This window comes from Brassica rapa, chromosome A09 (genome assembly GCF_000309985.2).
Source record: "Brassica rapa cultivar Chiifu-401-42 chromosome A09, CAAS_Brap_v3.01, whole genome shotgun sequence".
Lineage (NCBI taxonomy): Eukaryota > Viridiplantae > Streptophyta > Magnoliopsida > Brassicales > Brassicaceae > Brassica > Brassica rapa.
This window is the reverse complement of record NC_024803.2, coordinates 424265-446584: the sequence shown is the minus strand read 5'-3', so window position 1 is coordinate 446584 and position 22320 is coordinate 424265.

Genomic DNA, 22320 nt, shown 5'->3' with positions numbered 1-22320 from the left:
ATTGATTTTTCGATAAATGTACTATATACTAAGCCTATGATCTTTAGTGTTATTTTAAAATTTCTAAACACATTCTACATTTCTATTAATGTATATTAAATTCTTTTTCATGGTACATGGGCATCATTTTAATTTTTTGTCAATTAATTTAGTAAAACTTCATAATACTCTCTAAATTGGTGGATTAACCACAATGAAATCGCAATTTTCTAGAGAAACGGAGACAACAAAAGTTCCAAACCTCTTTGACCTTCATCATATGTTAGTGAATGATGCAACTATGCATTAAAACAGTATTTTCATATTTTTGTATTTTTTCACAAAATCTATGGGTTAACCCCTACGAAAATATTGATTTTTCGATAAATGTACTATATACTAAGCCTATGATCTTTAGTGTTGTTTTAAAATTTCTAAACACATTCTACATTTGTATTAATGTATATTAAACTCTCTTTCATGGTACATGGGCATCATATTTATTTTTTGTCAATTAATTTAGTAAAACTTCATAATACTCCCTAAATTGGTGGATTAACCACAATGAAATCGCTATTTTCTAGAGAAACGGAGACAACAAAAGTTCCAAACCTCTTTGACCTTCATCATATGTTAGTGAATGATGCAACTATGCATTAAAACAGTACTTTCATATTTTTGAATTTTTTTCTCAAAATCTATGGGTAACCCCTACGAAAATATTGATTTTTCGATAAATGTACTATATACTAAGCCTATGATCTTTAGTGTTGTTTTAAAATTTCTAAACAAATTCTACATTTCTATTAATGTATATTAAACTCTCTTTCATGGTATATGGGCATCGTTTTAATTTTTTGTCAATTAATTTAGTAAAACTTCATAATACTTATTAAATTGGTGGATTAACGACAATGAAATCACTATTTTTTATAGAAACGGAGACAACAAAAGTTCCAAACCTCTTTGACCTTCATCATATGTTAGTGAATGATGCAACAATGAATTAAAAAAAAAATATTTTCATATTTTTGCATTTTTTCTCAAAATCTATGGGTTAACCCCTACGAAAATATTGATTTTTCGATAAATGTACTATATACTAAGCCTATAATCTTTAGCGTTTTTTTAAAATTTCTAAACACATTCTAATTTCTATTAATGTATATTAAACTCTCTTTTATGGTACATGTGCATCGTTTTAATTTTTTGTCAATTAATTTAGAAAAACTTCATAATATTTCTTAATTGGTGGATTAACGATAAGAAATCGCTATTTTCTAGAGAAACAGAGACAACAAAAGTTCCAAACCTCTTTGACCTTCATCATATGTTATGTGAATGATGCAACTATGCATTAAAACACTTTTTCATATTTTTGTATTTTTTCTCAAAATCTATGGGTTAACCCCTACGAAAATATTGATTTTTCGATAACTGTACTATATACTAAGCCTATAATCTTTTGTGTTGTTTTAAAATTTCTAAACACATTCTACATTTGTATTAATATATATTAAACTCTCTTTCATGGTACATGGGCATCGTTTTAATTTTTTGTCAATTAATTTAGTATAACTTCAAAATACTCCCTAAATTGGTGGATTAACCACTATAAAATCGCTATTTTCTAGAGAAACGAAGACAACAAAAGTTCCAAACCTCTTTGACCTTCATCATATGTTATTGAATGATGCAACTATGCATTAAAACAGTATTTTAATATTTTTGTATTTTTTCTCAAAATATATGGGTTAACAACCCTTAGAAATATTGATTTTTCGATAAATGTACTATATACTAAGCCTATGATCTTTAGTGTTGTTTTAAATTTCTAAACACATTCTAAATTCTTTATATTGTATTAAACTCTCTTTCATGGTATATTGCATCGTTTTAATTTTTTGTCAATTAATTTAGTAAAACTTCATAATACTCCTTAAATTGGTGGATTAACGACAATGAAATCGCTATTTTCTAGAGAAACGGAGACAACAAAAGTTCCAAACCTCTTTGACCTTCATTATATGTTAGTGAATGATGCAATTATGCATTAAAACAGTATTTTAATATTTTTGTATTTTTTCTCAAAATATATGGGTTAACCCCTACGGAAATATTGATTTTTCGATAAATGTACTATATACTAAGCCTATGATCTTTAGTGTTGTTTTAAAATGTCTAAACACATTCTACATTTTTGTTAATGTATATTAAACTCTCTTTCATGGTACATGTGCATCGTTTTAATTTTTTGTCAATTAATTTAGTAAAACTTCATAATAGTCCTTAAATTGGTGGATTAACGACAATAAAATCGATATTTTCTAGAGAAACGGAGACAACAAAAGTTCCAAACCTCTTTGACCTTCATCATATGTTAGTGAATGATGCAACTATGCATTAAAACAGTATTTTCATATTTTTGTCTTTTTTCTCAAAATCTATGGGTTAACCCCTACGAAAATATTGATTTTCGATAAATGTACTATATACTAAGCCTATAATCTTTAGCGTTGTTTTAAAATTTCTAAACACATTCTAAATTTCTATTAATGTATATTAAACTCTCTTTCATGGTACATGTGCATCGTTTTAATTTTTTGTCAATTAATTTAGTAAACTTCATAATACTCCTTAAATTGGTGGATTAACGACAATAAAATCGATATTTTCTAGAGAAAAGGAGACAAGAAAAGTTACAAACCTCTTTGACCTTCATCATATGTTAGTGAATGATGCAACTATGCATTAAAACAGTATTTTCATATTTTTGCATTTTTTCTCAAAATCTATGGGTTAACTCCTACGAAAATATTGATTTTTCGATAAATGTACTATATACTAAGCCTATGATCTTTAGTGTTGTTTTAAAATTTCTAAACACATTCTATATTTATATTAATGTATATTAAACTCTCTTTCATGGTACATGTGTATCGTTTTAATTTTTTGTCAAGTAATTTAGTAAAACTTCATAATACTCCTTAAATTGGTGGATTAACGACAATGAAATCGCTATTTTTTATAGAAACGGAGACAACAAAAGTTCCAAACCTCTTTGACCTTCGTCATATGTTAGTGAATGATGCAACTATGCATTAAAACAGTATTTTCATATTTTTGTATTTTTTTCTCAAAATCTATGGGTTAACTAACCCCTACGAAAATATTGATTTTTCGATAAATGTACTATATACTAAGCCTATGATCTTTAGTGTTGTTTTAAAATTTCTAAACACATTCTACATTTCTGTTAATGTATATTAAACTCTCTTTCATGGTACATGTGCATCGTTTTAATTTTTTGTCAATTAATTTAGTAAAACTTCATAATACTCCTTAAATTGGTGGATTAACGACATAAAATCGCTATTTTCTAGAGAAACGGAGACAACAAAAGTTCCAAACCTCTTTGACCTTCATCATATGTTAGTGAATGATGCAACTATGCATTAAAACAGTATTTTCATATTTTTGTATTTTTTCTCAAATATGGGGTTAACCCCTACGAAAATATTGATTTTCGATAAATGTACTATATACTAAGCCTATGATCTTTAGTGTTGTTTTAAAAATTTCTAAACACATTCTACATTTGTATTAATGTATATTAAACTCTCTTTCATGGTACATGGGCATCGTTTTAATTTTTTGTCAATTAATTTAGTAAAACTTCATAATACTCCCTAAATTGGTGATTAACAAAATGAAATCGCTATTTTCTAGAGAAACGGAGACAACAAAGTTCCAACCTCTTTGACCTTCATCATATGTTAGTGAATGATGCAACTATGCATTAAAATATATTTTCATATTTTTGTATTTTTCTCAAAATCTATGGGTTAACCCCTACGAAAATATTGATTTTTCGATAAATGTACTATATACTAAGCCTATGATCTTTAGTGTTGTTTTAAAATTTCTAACACATTCTACATTTCTATTAATGTATATTAAACTCTCTTTCATGGTACATGGGCATCGTTTTAATTTTTTGTCAATTAATTTAGTAAAACTTCATAATACTCCTTAAATTGGTGGATTAACAACAATGAAATCGCTATTTCTAGAGAAACGGAGACAACAAAGTTCCAAACCTCTTTGACCTTCATATGTTAGTGAATGATGCAACTATGCATTAAAACATATTTTCATATTTTTTATTTTTTTCTCAAATCTATGGGTTAACCCCTACGAAAATATTGATTTTTCGATAAATGTACTATATACTAAGCCTATGATCTTTAGTGTTGTTTTAAAATTTCTAAACACATTCTACATTTGTATTAATGTATATTAAACTCTCTTTCATGGTACATGGGCATCGTTTTAATTTTTTGTCAATTAATTTAGTAAAACTTCATAATACTCCCTAAATTGGTGGATTAACACTATAAAATCGCTATTTTCTAAAGAAACGGAGACAATAAAAGTTCCAAACCCCTTTAACCTTCATCATATGTTAGTGAATGATGCAACTATGCATTAAATTATTATTTTCATATTTTTGTATTTTTTCTCAAAATCTATGGGTTAATAACCCCTACGAAAATAATGATTTTTAGATAAATGTACTATATACTAAGCCTATGATCTTTAGTGTTGTTTTAAAATTTCTACACACATTCTACATTTCTATTAATGTATATTAAACTCCCTTTCGTGGTACATGTGCATCGTTTTAATTTTTTGTCAAGTAATTTAGTAAAACTTCATAATACTCTTTAAATTGGTGGATTAACGACAATGAAATCGCTATTTTCTAGAGAAACGGAGACAACAAAAGTTCCAAACCTCTTTGACCTTCATCATATGTTAGTGAATGATGCAACTATGCATTAAAACAGTATTTTCATATTTTTGTCTTTTTTCTCAAAATCTATGGGTTAACCCCTACGAAAATATTGATTTTTCGATAAATGTACTATATACTAAGCCTATGATCTTTAGTGTTGTTTTAAAATTTCTAAACACATTCTACATTTGTATTAATGTATATTAAACTCTCTTTCATGGTACATGTGCATCGTTTTAATTTTTGTCAATTAATTTAGTAAAACTTCATAATACTCCTTAAATTGGTGGATTAACGACAATAAAATCGCTATTTTCTAGAGAAACGGAGACAACAAAAGTTCCAAACCTCTTGACCTTCATCATATGTTAGTGAATGATGCAACTATGCATTAAAACAGTATTTTCATATTTTTGTATTTTTTCTCAAAATCTATGGGTTAACCCCTACGAAATATTGATTTTTCGATAAATGAACTATATACTAAGCCTATGATCTTTAGTGTTGTTTTAAAATTTCGAAACACATTCTACATTTGTATTAAAGAATATTAAACTTTCTTTTATGGTACATGGGCATCGTTTTAATTTTTTTTCAATTAATTTAGTAAAACTTCAAAATACTCCCTAAATTGGTGGATTAACCACTATAAAATCGCTATTTTCTAGAGAAACGGAGACAATAAAAGTTCCAAACCCCTTTGACCTTCATCATATGTTAGTGACTGATGCAACTATGCATTAAAACAGTATTTTCATATTTTTGTATTTTTTCTCAAAATCTATGGGTAACCCCTACGAAAATATTGATTTTTCCATAAATATACTATATACTAAGCCTATGATCTTTAGAGTTGTTTTAAATTTTCTACACACATTATACATTTCTATTAATGTATATTAAACTCTCTTTCATGGTACATGTGCATCGTTTTAATTTTTTGTCAAGTAATTTAGTAAAACTTCATAATACTCCTTAAATTGGTGGATTAACGACAATGAAATCGCTATTTTCTAGGGAAACGGAGACAACAAAAGTTTTAAACCTCTTTGACCTTCATCATATGTTAGTGAATGATGCAACAAAAATATTGATTTTTCGATAAATTTCTAAATACTAACCCTATGATCTTTAGTGTATGTTTTAAAATTTCTAAAAGCACATTAGACAATTGTCTAAACATTTACAACATTTTATTATTGTATATTAAACTCTCTTTCATGGTACATGTGCATCGTTTTAAGTTTTTGTCAATTAATTTAGTAAAACTTCATAATACTCCTTTAATTGGTGGATTAACAACTATAAAATTGTTATTTTCTAGAGAAACGGAGACAACAAAAGTTCCAAACCTCTTTGACCTTCATCATATGTTAGTGAATGATGCAACTATGCATTAAAACAGTATTTTCATATTTTTGTATTTTTTCTCAAAATCTATGGGTTAACCCCTACGGAAATATTTGATTTTTCGATAAATGTACTATATACTAAGCCTATGATCTTTAGTGTTGTTTTAAAATTTCTAAACACATTCTACATTTCTGTTAATGTATATTAAACTCTCTTTCATGGTACATGTGCATCGTTTTAATTTTTTGTCAATTAATTTAGTAAAACTTCATAATAGTCCTTAAATTGGTGGATTAACGACAATAAAATCGATATTTTCTAGAGAAACGGAGACAACAAAAGTTCCAAACCTCTTTGACCTTCATCATATGTTAGTGAATGATGCAACTATGCATTAAAACAGTATTTTCATATTTTTTTATTTTTTCTCAAAATCTATGGGTTAACCCCTACGAAAATATTGATTTTTCGATAAATGTACTATATACTAAGCCTATGATCTTTAGTATTGTTTTAAAATTTCTAAACACATTCTACATTTGTATTAAAGTATATTAAACTCTCTTTCATGGTACATGGGCATCGTTTTAATTTTTTGTCAATTAATTTAGTAAAACTTCATAATAGTCCTTAAATTTGTGGATTAACCAACATGAAATCGATATTTTCTAGAGAAACGGAGACAACAAAAGTTCCAAACCTCTTTGACCTTCATCATATGTTAGTGAATGATGCAACTATGCATTAAAACAGTATTTTCATATTTTTACATTTTTTCTCAAAATCTACGAAAATAATGATTTTTAGATAAATGTACTATATACTAAGCCTATGATCTTTAGTGTTGTTTTAAAATTTCTACACACATTCTACATTTGTATTAAAGTATATTAAACTCTCTTTCATGGTACATGGGCATCGTTTTATTTTTTTGTCAATTAATTTAGTAAAACTTCATAATAGTCCTTAAATTGGTGGATTAACGATAATGAAATCGCTATTTTTTAGAGAAACGGAGACAACAAAAGTTTCAAACCTCTTTGACCTTCATTCTATGTTAGTGAATGATGCAACTATGCATTAAAACAGTATTTTCATATTTTTGTATTTTTTCTCAAAATCTATGGGTAACCCCTACGAAAATATTGATTTTTCGATAAATGTACTATATACTAAGCCTATGATCTTTAGTGTTGTTTAAAATTTCTAAACACATTCTACATTTCTTTAATGTATATTAAACTCTCTTTCATGGTACATGGGCATCGTTTTAATTTTTTGTCAATTAATTTAGTAAAACTTCATAATAGTCCTTAAATTGGTGGATTAACGACAATAAAATCAATATTTTCTAGAGAAACGGAGACAACAAAAGTTCCAAACCTCTTTGACCTTCATCATATGTTAGTGAATGATGCAACTATGCATTAAAACAGTATTTTCATATTTTTGTATTTTTTTCTCAAAATCTATGGGTTAACCCCTACGAAAATATTGATTTTCGATAAATGTACTATATACTAAGCCTATGATCTTTAGTGTTGTTTTAAAATTTCTAAACACATTATACATTTGTATTAAAGTATATTAAAATCTCTTTCATGGTACATGGGCATCGTTTTAATTTTTTGTCAATTAATTTAGTAAAACTTCATAATACTCCCTAAATTGGTGGATTAACCAAAATGAAATTGCTATTTTCTAGAGAAACAGAGACAACAAAAGTTCCAAACCTCTTTGACCTTCATCATATGTTAGTGAATGATGAAACTATGCATTAAAAATATTTTCATATTTTTGTATTTTTTCTCAAAATCTATGGGTACCCCTACGAAAATATTGATTTTTCGATAAATGTACTATATACTAAGCCTATGATCTTTAGTGTTGTTTTTAAAATTTCTAAACACATTCTACATTTGTATTAAGTATATTAAACTCTCTTTCATGGTACATGGCATCGTTTTAATTTTTTGTCAATTAATTTAGTAAAACTTCATAATAGTCCTTAAATTTGTGGATTAACCAACATGAAATCGATATTTTCTAGAGAAACGGAGACAACAAAAGTTCCAAACCTCTTTGACCTTCATCATATGTTAGTGAATGATGCAAATATGCATTAAAATAGTATTTTCATATTTTTGTATTTTTTTTCAAAATCTATGGGTTAACCCCTACGAAAATATTGATTTTTCGATAAATGTACTATATACTAAGCCTATGATCTTTAGTGTTGTTTTAAAATTTCAAAACACATTCTAAATTTCTATTAATGTATATTAAACTCTCTTTTATGGTACATGTTCATCGTTTTAATTGTTTGTCAATTAATTTAGTAAAATTTCATAATATTCCTTAAATTGGTGGATTAACGATAATGAAATCGCTATTTTTAGAGAAACGGAGACAACAAAAGTTCCAAACCTCTTTGACCTTCATCATATGTTAGTGAATGATGCAACTATGCATTAAAACACTATTTTCATATTTTTGTATTTTTTCTCGAAATCTATGGGTTAACCCCTACAAAATATTGATTTTTCGATAATGTACTATATACTAAGCCTATGATCTTTAGTGTTGTTTTAAAATTTCTAACACATTCTACATTTGTATTAATGTATATTAAACTCTCTTTCATGGTACATGGGCATCGTTTAATTGTTTTCAATTAATTTAGTAAAACTTCATAATAATCCCTTAAATTGGTGGATAACGACAATGAAATCGCTATTTTCTAGAGAAACGGAGACAACAAAAGTTCCAAACCTCTTTGACCTTCATCATATGTTGTGAATGATGCAACTATGCATTAAAACATATTTTCATATTTTTGTATTTTTTCTCAAAATCTATGGGTTAACCCTACGAAAATATTGATTTTTCGATAAATGTACTATATACTAAGCCTATAATCTTTAGTGTTGTTTTAAAATTTCTAAACACATTCTACATTTGTATTAATGTATATAAACTCTCTTTCATGGTACATGGGCATCGTTTTAATTTTTTGTCAATTAATTTAGTAAAACTTCATAATACTCCCTAAATTGGTGGATTACCACTATAAAATCGCTATTTTCTAGAGAAACGGAGACAACAAAAGTTCCAAACCTCTTTGACCTTCATCATATGTTAGTGAATGATGCAACTATGCATTAAAACAGTATTTTCATATTTTTGTATTTTTTTCTCAAAATCTATGGGTAACAACCCTACGAAAATATTGATTTTTCGATAAATGTACTATATACTAAGCCTATGATCTTTAGTGTTGTTTTAAAATTTCTAACACATTCTACATTTCTATTAATGTATATTAAACTCTCTTTCATGGTACATGTGCATCGTTTTAATTTTTTGTCAATTAATTTAGTAAAACTTCATAATACTCCTAAATTGGTGGATTAACGACTAATAAAATCGCTATTTTTTAGAGAAACGGAGACAACAAAATTCCAAACCTCTTGACCTTCATCATATGTTAGTGAATGATGCAACTATGCATAAAAACAGTATTTTTATATTGTTGAAATTTTCTCAAAATCTATGTGTTAACCCCTACGAAAATATTGAATTTTTCGATAAATGGTCTATATACAAAACCAATGATCTTTAGAGTTGTTTTAAAATTTCTAAACACATTCTAAATTTCTATTAATGTATATAAAACTCTCTTTCATGGTACATGTGCATCGTTTTAATTTTTTGTCAATTAATTTAGTAAAACTTCATAATACTCCCTAAATTGGTGGATTAACGACAATGAAATCGCTATTTTCTAGAGAAACGGAGACAACAAAAGTTCCAACCTCTTTGACCTTCATCATATGTTAGTGAATGATGCACTATGCATTAAAACAGTATTTTCATATTTTTGCATTTTTTCTCAAAATCTATGGGTTAACCCCTACGAAAATATTGATTTTTCGATAAATGTACTATATACTAAGCTATGATCTTTAGTGTTGTTTTAAAATTTCTAAACACATTCTACATTTCTATTAATGTATATTAAACTCTCTTTCATGGTACATGTGCATCGTTTTAATTTTTTGTCAATTAATTTAGTAAAACTTCATAATACTCTTAAATTGGTGGATTAACGACAATGAAATCGCTATTTTCTAGAGAAACGGAGACAACAAAAGTTCAAAACCTCTTTGACCTTCATCATATGTTAGTGAATGATGCAACTATGCATTAAAACAGTATTTTCATATTTTTGTTTTTCTCAAAATCTATGGGTTAACCCCTACGGAAATATTGATTTTTCGATAAATGTACTATATACTAAGCCTATGATCTTTAGTGTTGTTTTAAAATTTCTAAACACATTCTACATTTCTGTTAATGTATATTAAACTCTCTTTCATGGTACATGTGCATCGTTTTAATTTTTTGTCAATTAATTTAGTAAAACTTCATAATACTCCCTAAATTGGTGGATTAACCAAACTGAAATCGCTATTTTCTAGGGAAACGGAGACAACAAAAGTTCCAAACCTCTTTGACCTTCATCATATGTTAGTGAATGATGATACTATGCATTAAAATATTATTTTCATATTTTTGTATTTTTTCTCAAAATCTATAGGTTAACCCCTACGAAAATATTGATTTTTCGATAAATGTACTATATACTAAGCCTATGATCTTTAGTATTGTTTTAAAATTTCTAAACACATTCTACATTTGTATTAAAGTATATTAAACTCTCTTTCATGGTACATGGGCATCGTTTTAATTTTTTGTCAATTAATTTAGTAAAACTTCATAATAGTCCTTAAATTTGTGGATTAACCAACATGAAATCGATATTTTCTAGAGAAACGGAGACAACAAAAGTTCCAAACCTCTTTGACCTTCATCATATGTTAGTGAATGATGCAACTATGCATTAAAACAGTATTTTCATATTTTTGCATTTTTTCTCAAAATCTATGGGTTAACCCCTACGAAAATATGATTTTTTAGATAAATGTACTATATACTAAGCCTATGATCTTTAGTGTTGTTTTAAAATTTCTAAACACATTCTACATTTGTATTAATGTATATTAAACTCTCTTTCATGGTACATGGCATCGTTTATTTTTTTGTCAATTAATTTAGTAAAACTTCATAATAGTCCTTAAATTGGTGGATTAACGATAATGAAATCGCTATTTTTTAGAGAAACGGAGACAACAAAAGTTTCAAACCTCTTTGACCTTCATTCTATGTTAGTGAATGATGCAACTATGCATTAAAACAGTATTTTCATATTTTTGTATTTTTTCTCAAAATCTATGGGTAACCCCTACGAAAATATTGATTTTTCGATAAATGTACTATATACTAAGCCTATGATCTTTAGTGTTGTTTTAAAATTTCTAAACATATTCTACATTTCTGTTAATGTATATTAAACTCTCTTTCATGGTACATGGGCATCGTTTTAATTTTTTGTCAATTAATTTAGTAAAACTTCATAATAGTCCTTAAATTGGTGGATTAACGACAATAAAATCGATATTTTCTAGAGAAACAGAGACAACAAAAGTTCCAAACCTCTTTGACCTTCATCATATGTTAGTGAATGATGTTACTATGCATTAAAACAGTATTTTCATATTTTTATATTTTTTCTCAAAATCTATGGGTTAACCCCTACGAAAATATTGATTTTCGATAAATGTACTATATACTAATCCTATGATCTTTAATGTTGTTTTAAAATTTCTAAACACATTCTACATTTGTATTAAAGTATATTAAACTCTCTTTCATGGTACATGGGCATCGTTTTAATTTTTTTGTCAATTAATTTAGTAAAACTTCATAATACTCTCTAAATTGGTGGATTAACCAAAATGAAATCGCTATTTTCTAGAGAAACGGAGACAACAAAGTTCCAAACTTCTTTGACCTTCATCATATGTTAGTGAATGATGAACTATGCATTAAAATATTATTTTCATATTTTGTATTTTTCTCAAAATCTATGGGTTAACCCCTACGAAAATATTGATTTTTCGATAACTGTACTATATACTAAGCCTATGATCTTTAGCGTTGTTTTAAAATTTCTACACACATTCTACATTTGTATTAAAGTATATTAAACTCTCTTTCATGGTACATGGACATCGTTTTAATTTTTTGTCAATTAATTTAGTAAAACTTCATAATAGTCCTTAAATTTGTGGATTAACCAACATGAAATCGATATTTTCTAGAGAAACGGAGACAACAAAAGTTCCAAACCTCTTTGACCTTCATCATATGTTAGTGAATGATGCAAATATGCATTAAAATAGTATTTTCATATTTTTGTATTTTTTTTCAAAATCTATGGGTTAACCCCTACGAAAATATTGATTTTCGATAAATGTACTATATACTAAGCCTATGATCTTTAGTGTTGTTTTAAAATTTCTAAACACATTCTAAATTTTATTAATGTATATTAAACTCTCTTTCATGGTACATGTGCATCGTTTTAATTTTTTGTCAATTAATTTAGTAAAATTTCATAATACTCCTTAAATTGGGTGGATTACGATAATGAAATCGCTATTTTTTAGAGAAACGGAGACAACAAAAGTTCCAAACTCTTTGACCTTCATCATATGTTAGTGAATGATGCAACTATGCATTAAAACACTATTTTCATATTTTTGTATTTTTCTCAAAATCTATGGGTTAACCCCTACAAAAATATTGATTTTTCGATGAATGTACTATATACTAAGCCTATAATCTTTAGTGTTGTTTTAAAATTTCTAAACACATTCTACATGTGTATTAATGTATATTAAACTCTCTTTCATGGTACATGGGCATCGCTTTAATTGTTTTCAATTAATTTAGTAAAACTTCATAATACTCCTTAAATTGGTGGATTAACGACAATGAAATCGCTATTTTCTAGAGATACGGAGACAACAAAAGTTCCAAACCTCTTTGACCTTCATCATATGTTTGTGAATGATGCAACTATGCATTAAAACACTATTTTCATATTTTTGTATTTTTTCTCGAAATCTATGGGTTAACACCTACGAAAATATTGATTTTTCGATAAATGTACTATATACTAAGCTTATGATCTTTAGTGTTGTTTTAAAATTTCTAAACACATTCTACATTTGTATTAATGTATATTAAACTCTCTTTCATGGTACATGGGCATCGTTTTAATTTTTTGTCAATTAATTTAGTAAACTTCATAATACTCCTAAATTGGTGGATTAACACTATAAAATCGCTATTTTCTAGAGAAACGGAGACAACAAAAGTTCAAACCTCTTTGACCTTCATCATATGTTAGTGAATGATGCAACTATGCATTAAAACAGTATTTTAATATTTTTGTATTTTTCTCAAAATCTATGGGTTAACCCCTACGAAAATATTGATTTTTCGATAAATATACTATATACTAAGCCTATGATCTTTAGTGTTGTTTTAAAATTTATAAACAATTCTACATTTCTATTAATGTATATTAAACTCTCTTTCATGGTACATGGCATCGTTTTAATTTTTTGTCAATTAATTTAGTAAAACTTCATAATATTCCTAAATTGGTGGATTAACCATAATGAAATCGCTATTTTTTAGAGAAACGGAGACAACAAAAGTTCCAAACCTCTTTGACCTTCATCATATGTTAGTGAAGATGCAAATATGCATTAAAACACTATTTTCATATTTTTGTATTTTTTCTCAAATCTATGGGTTAACCCCTACGAAAATATTGATTTTTCGATAAATGTACTATATACTAAGCCTAATCTTTAGTGTTGTTTTAAAATTTCTAAACACATTCTACATTTCTATTAATGTATATTAAACTCTCTTTCATGGTACATGTGCATCGTTTTAACTTTTTGTCAATTATTTAGTAAAACTTCATAATACTCCTAAATTGGTGGATTAATGACAATGAAATCGCTATTTTTTAGAGAAACGGAGACAACAAAAGTTCCAACCTCTTTGACCTTCATCATATGTTAGTGAATAATGCAACTATGCATTAAAACAGTATTTTCATATTTTTGCATTTTTTCTCAAAATCTATGGGTTAACCCCTACGAAAATATTGATTTTTCGATAAATGACTATATACTAAGCCTATGATCTTTAGTGTTGTTAAAAAATTTAACACACATTCTACATTTCTATTAATGTATATTAAACTCTCTTTCATGGTACATGTGCATCGTTTTAATTTTTTGTCAATTAATTTAGTAAAACTTCATAATACTCCTTAAATGGGTGGATTAACGACAATGAAATCGATATTTTCTAGAGAAACGGAGACAACAAAAGTTCCAAACCTCTTTGACCTTCATCATATGTTAGTGAATGATGCAACTATGCATTAAAACAGTATTTTCATATTTTTGTATTTTTTCTCAAAATCTATGGGTTAACCCCTACGAAAATTGATTTTTCGATAAATGTACTATATACTAAGCCTATGATCTTTAGTGTTGTTTTAAAATTTCTAAACACATTCTACATTTCTGTTAATGTATATTAAACTCTCTTTCATGGTACATGTGCATCGTTTTAATTTTTTTCAATTAATTTAGTAAAACTTCATAATACTCCCTAAATTGGTGGATTAACAAACTGAAATCGCTATTTTCTAGAGAAACGGAGACAACAAAAGTTCCAAACCTCTTTGACCTTCATCATATGTTAGTGAATGATGCAACTATGCATTAAAACATATTTTCATATTTTTGTATTTTTTCTCAAAATCTATGGGTTAACCCCTACGAAAATATTGATTTTTCGATAAATGTACTATATACTAAGCCTATGATCTTTAGTGTTGTTTTAAAATTTCTAAACACATTCTACATTTGTATTAAGTATATTAAACTCTCTTTCATGGTACATGGCATCGTTTTAATTTTTTGTCAATTAATTTAGTAAAACTTCATAATAGTCCTTAAATTTGTGGATTAACCAACATGAAATCGATATTTTCTAGAGAAACGGAGACAACAAAAGTTCCAAACCTCTTTGACCTTCATCATATGTTAGTGAATGATGCAACTATGCATTAAAACAGTATTTTCATATTTTTGCATTTTTTCTCAAAATCTATGGGTTAACCCCTACGAAAATAATGATTTTTAGATAAATGTACTATATACTAAGCCTATGATCTTTAGTGTTGTTTTAAAATTTCTACACACATTCTACATTTGTATTAAAGTATATTAAACTCTCTTTCATGGTACATGGGCATCGTATTATTTTTTTGTCAATTAATTTAGTAAAACTTCATAATAGTCCTTAAATTGGTGGATTAACGATAATGAAATCGCTATTTTTTAGAGAAACGGAGACAACAAAAGTTCCAAACCTCTTTGACCTTCATCATATGTTAGTGAATGATGCAACTATGCATTAAAACAGTATTTTCATATTTTTGTCTTTTTTCTCAAAATCTATGGGTTAACCCCTACGAAAATATTGATTTTTCGATAAATGTACTATATACTAAGCCTATGATCTTTAGTGTTGTTTTAAAATTTCTAAACACATTCTACATTTCTGTTAATGTATATTAAACTCTCTTTCATGGTACATGTGCATCGTTTTAATTTTCTGTCAATTAATTTAGTAAAACTTCATAATAGTCCTTAAATTGGTGGATTAACGACAATAAAATCGCTATTTCTAGAGAAACGGAGACAACAAAGTTCCAAACCTCTTTGACCTTCATCATATGTTAGTGAATGATGCAACTATGCATTAAAACAGTATTTTCATATTTTTATATTTTTTCTCAAAATCTATGGGTTAACCCCTACGAAAATATTGATTTTCGATAAATGTACTATATACTAATCCTATGATCTTTAATGTTGTTTTAAAATTTCTAAACACATTCTACATTTGTATTAAAGTATATTAAACTCTCTTTCATGGTACATGGGCATCGTTTTAATTTTTTTGTCAATTAATTTAGTAAAACTTCATAATACTCTCTAAATTGGTGGATTAACCAAAATGAAATCGCTATTTTCTAGAGAAACGGAGACAAGAAAAGTTCCAAACTTCTTTGACCTTCATCATATGTTAGTGAATGATGAAACTATGCATTAAAATATTATTTTCATATTTTTGTATTTTTTCTTAAAATCTATAGGTTAACCCCTACGAAAATATTGATTTTTCGATAACTGTACTATATACTAAGCCTATGATCTTTAGCGTTGTTTTAAAATTTCTACACACATTCTACATTTGTATTAAAGTATATTAAACTCTCTTTCATGGTACATGGCATCGTTTTAATTTTTTGTCAATTAATTTAGTAAAACTTCATAATAGTCCTTAAATTTGTGGATTAACCAACATGAAATCGATATTTTCTAGAGAAACGGAGACAACAAAAGTTCCAAACCTCTTTGACCTTCATCATATGTTAGTGAATGATGCAACTATGCATTAAATAGTATTTTCATATTTTTGTATTTTTTTTCAAAATCTATGGGTTAACCCCTACGAAAATATTGATTTTTCGATAAATGTACTATATACTAAGCCTATGATCTTTAGTGTTGTTTTAAAATTTCAAAACACATTCTAAATTTCTATTAATGTATATTAAACTCTCTTTTATGGTACATGTTCATCGTTTTAATTGTTTGTCAATTAATTTAGTAAAATTTCATAATATTCCTTAAATTGGTGGATTAACGATAATGAAATCGCTATTTTTTAGAGAAACGGAGACAACAAAAGTTCCAAACCTCTTTGACCTTCATCCTATGTTAGTGAATGATGCAACTATGCATTAAAACACTATTTTCATATTTTTGTATTTTTTCTCGAAATCTATGGGTTAACCCCTACAAAAATATTGATTTTTCGATGAATGTACTATATACTAAGCCTATAATCTTTAGTGTTGTTTTAAAATTTCTAAACACATTCTACATGTGTATTAATGTATATTAAACTCTCTTTCATGGTACATGGGCATCGCTTTAATTGTTTTCAATTAATTTAGTAAAACTTCATAATACTCCTTAAATTGGTGGATTAACGACAATGAAATCGCTATTTTCTAGAGATACGGAGACAACAAAAGTTCCAAACCTCTTTGACCTTCATCATATGTTTGTGAATGATGCAACTATGCATTAAAACACTATTTTCATATTTTTGTATTTTTTCTCGAAATCTATGGGTTAACCCCTACAAAAATATTGATTTTTCGATAAATGTACTATATACTAAGCTTATAATCTTTAGTGTTGTTTTAAAATTTCTAAACACATTCTACATTTGTATTAATGTATATTAAACTCTCTTTCATGGTACATGGGCATCTTTTTAATTTTTTGTCAATTAATTTAGTAAAACTTCATAATACTCCCTAAATTGGTGGATTGACCACTATAAAATCGCTATTTTCTAGAGAAACGGAGACAACAAAAGTTTCAAACCTCTTTGACCTTCATCATATGTTAGTGAATGATGCAACTATGCATTAAAACAGTATTTTATATTTTGTATTTTTTCTCAAAATCTATGGGCTAACAACCCTTACGAAAATATTGATTTTTCGATAAATATACTATATACTAAGCCTATGATCTTTAGTGTTGTTTTAAAATTTATAAACAAATTCTACATTTCTATTAATGTATATTAAACTCTCTTTCATGGTACATGTGCATCTTTTAATTGTTTGTCAATTAATTTAGTAAAACTTCATAATATTCCTTAAATTGGTGGATTAACGATAATGAAATCGCTATTTTTTAGAGAAACGGGGACAACAAAAATTCCAAACCTCTTTGACCTTCATCCTATGTTAGTGAATGATGCAACTATGCATTAAAACAGATTTTCATATTTTTGTATTTTTCTCGAAATCTATGGGTTAACCCCTACGAAAATATTGATTTTTCGATAAATGTACTATATACTAAGCCTATAATCTTTAGTGTTGTTTTAAAATTTCTAAACACATTCTACATTTTATTAATGTATATTAAACTCTCTTTCATGGTATATGTGCATCGTTTTAACTTTTTTGTCAATTAATTTAGTAAAACTTCATAATACTCCTTAAATTGGTGGATTAACGACAATGAAATCGCTATTTTTTAGAGAAACGGAGACAACAAAAGTTCCAAACCTCTTTGACCTTCATCATATGTTAGTGAATGATGCAACTATGCATTAAAACAGTATTTTCATATTTTTGCATTTTTTCTCAAAATCTATGGTTAACCCCTACGAAAATAATGATTTTTCGATAAATGTACTATATACTAAGCCTATGATCTTTAGTGTTGTTTTAAAATTTCACACATTCTACATTTCTATTAATGTATATTAAACTCTCTTTCATGGTACATGTGCATCGTTTTAATTTTTTGTCAATTAATTTAGTAAAACTTCATAATACTCCTTAAATTGGTGGATTAACGACAATGAAATCGATATTTTCTAGAGAAACGGAGACAACAAAAGTTCCAAACCTCTTTGACCTTCATTATATGTTAGTGAATGATGCAACTATGCATTAAAACAGTATTTTCATATTTTTGTATTTTTTCTCAAAATCTATGGGTTAACCCCTACGGAAATATTGATTTTTCGATAAATGTACTATATACTAAGCCTATGATCTTTAGTGTTGTTTTAAAATTTCTAAACACATTCTACATTTCTGTTAATGTATATTAAACTCTCTTTCATGGTACATGTGCATCGTTTTAATTTTTTGTCAATTAATTTAGTAAAACTTCATAATACTCCCTAAATTGGTGGATTAACGACAATAAAATCGATATTTTCTAGAGAAACGGAGACAACAAAAGTTACAAACCTCTTTGACCTTCATCATATGTTAGTTAATGATGAAACTATGCATTAAAACAATATTTTCATATTTTTGTATTTTTTCTTAAAATCTATGGGTTAACCCCCTACGAAAATATTAATTTTTCGATAAATGTACTATATACTAAGCCTATGATCTTTAGTGTTGTTTTAAAATTTCAAAACACATTCTACATTTGTATTAAAGTATATTAAACTCTCTTTCATGGTACATGGGCATCGTTTTAATTTTTTGTCAATTAATTTAGTAAAACTTCATAATACTCCCTAAATTGGTGGATTAACCAAAATGAAATTGCTATTTTCTAGAGAAACAGAGACAACAAAAGTTCCAAACCTCTTTGACCTTCATCATATATTAGTGAATGATGAAACTATGCACTAAAATATTATTTTCATATTTTTGCATTTTTTCTCAAAATCTATGGGTTAACCCCTACGAAAATATTGATTTTTCGATAAATGTACTATATACTAAGCCTATGATCTTTAGTATTGTTTTAAAATTTCTAAACACATTCTACATTTCTGTTAATGTATATTAAACTCTCTTTCATGGTACATGTGCATCGTTTTAATTTTTTGTCAATTAATTTAGTAAAACTTCATAATACTCCTTAAATTGGTGGATTAACGATAATGAAATCGCTATTTTTTAGAGAAACGGGGACAACAAAAGTTCCAAACCTCTTTGACCTTCATCATATGTTAGTTAATGATGCAACTATGCATTAAAACAGTTTTTTTCATATTTTTGTATTTTTTCTCAAAATCTATGGGTTAACCCCTACGAAAATATTGATTTTTCGATAAATGTACTATATACTAAGCCTATGATCTTTAGTGTTGTTTTAAAATTTCAAAACACATTCTACATTTTTATTAAAGTATATTAAACTCTCTTTCATGGTACATGGGCATCGTTTTAATTTTTTGTCAATTAATTTAGTAAAACTTCATAATACTCTCTAAATTGGTGGATTAACAACAATGAAATCGCTATTTTCTAGAGAAACGGAGACAACAAAAGTTCCAAACCTCTTTGACCTTCATCATATGTTAGTGAATGATGCAACTATGCATTAAAACAATATTTTCATATTTTTTTATTTTTTCTCAAAATCTATGGGTTAACCCCTACGAAAGTATTGATTTTTCGATAAATGTACTATATACTAAGCCTATGATCTTTAGTGTTGTTTTAAAATTTCTAAACACATTCTAAATTTCTATTAATGTATATTAAACTCTCTTTATGGTACATGTGCATCTTTTAATTGTTTGTCAATTAATTTAGTAAAACTTCATAATATTCCTTAAATTGGTAGATTAACGATAATGAAATCGCTATTTTTTAGAGAAACGGGGACAACAAAAGTTCCAAACCTCTTTGACCTTCATCCTATGTTAGTGAATGATGCAACTATGCATTAAAACACTATTTTCATATTTTTGTATTTTTTCTCGAAATCTATGGGTTAACAACCCCTACGAAAATATTGATTTTTCGATAAATGTACTATATACTAAGCCTATAATCTTTAGTGTTGTTTTAAAATTTCTAAACACATTCTACATTTCTATTAATGTATATTAAACTCTCTTTCATGGTATATGTGCATCGTTTTAATTTTTTGTCAATTAATTTAGTAAAACTTCATAATACTCCTTAAATTGGTGGATTAATGACAATGAAATCGCTATTTTCTAGAGAAACGGAGACAACAAAAGTTACAAACCTCTTTGACCTTCATCATATGTTAGTGAATGATGCAACTATGCGTTAAAACAGTATTTTCATATTTTTGCATTTTTTCTCAAAATCTATGGGTTAACCCCTACGAAAATATTGATTTTTAGATAAATGTACTATATACTAAGCCTATGATCTTTAGTGTTGTTTTAAAATTTTACACACATTCTACATTTCTATTAATGTATATTAAACTCTCTTTCATGGTACATGTGCATCGTTTTAATTTTTTGTCAATTAATTTAGTAAAACTTCATAATACTCCTTAAATTGGTGGATTAACGACAATGAAATCGATATTTTCTAGAGAAACGGAGACAACAAAAGTTCCAAACCTCTTTGACCTTCATTATATGTTAGTGAATGATGCAACTATGCATTAAAACAGTATTTTCATATTTTTGTATTTTTTCTCAAAATCTATGGGTTAACCCCTACGAAAATATTGATTTTTCGATAAATGTACTATATACTAAGCCTATGATCTTTAGTGTTGTTTTAAAATTTATAAACACATTCTACATTTCTGTTAATTTATATTAAACTCTCTTTCATGGTACATGTGCATCGTTTTAATTTTTTGTCAATTAATTTAGTAAAACTTCATAATTAATACTCCCTAAATTGGTGGATTAACGACAATAAAATCGATATTTTCTAGAGAAACGGAGACAACAAAAGTTCAAAACCTCTTTGACCTTCATCATATGTTAGTTAATGATGAAACTATTTATTTAAACAATATTTTCATATTTTTGTATTTTTTCTCAAAATCTATGGGTTAACCCCCTACGAAAATATTGATTTTTCGATAAATGTACTATATACTAAGCCTATGATCTTTAGTGTTGTTTTAAAATTTCAAAACACATTCTACATTTGTATTAAAGTATATTAAACTCTCTTTCATGGTACGTGGGCATCGTTTTAATTTTTTGTCAATTAATTTAGTAAAACTTCATAATACTCCCTAAATTGGTGGATTAACCAAAATGAAATCGCTATTTTCTAGAGATACGGAGACAACAAAAATTCCAAACCTCTTTGACCTTCATCATATGTTAGTGAATGATGAAACTATGCATTAAATATTATTTTCATATTTTTGTATTTTTCTCAAAATCTATGGGTTAACCCCTACGGAAATATTGATTTTTCGATAAATGTACTATATACTAAGCCTATGATCTTTAGTGTTGTTTTAAAATTTCTAAACACATTATACATTTCTATTAATGTATATTAAACTCTCTTTCATGGTACATGTGCATCGTTTTAAGTTTTTGTCAATTAATTTAGTAAAACTTCATAATACTCCTTTAATTGGTGGATTAACAACTATAAAATTGTTATTTTCTAGAGAAACGGAGACAACAAAAGTTCCAAACCTCTTTGACCTTCATCATATGTTAGTGAATGATGCAACTATGCATTAAAACAGTATTTTCATATTTTTGTATTTTTTCTCAAAATCTATGGGTTAACCCCTACGAAAATATTGATTTTTCGATAAATGTACTATATACTAAGCCTATGATCTTTAGTGTTGTTTTAAAATTTC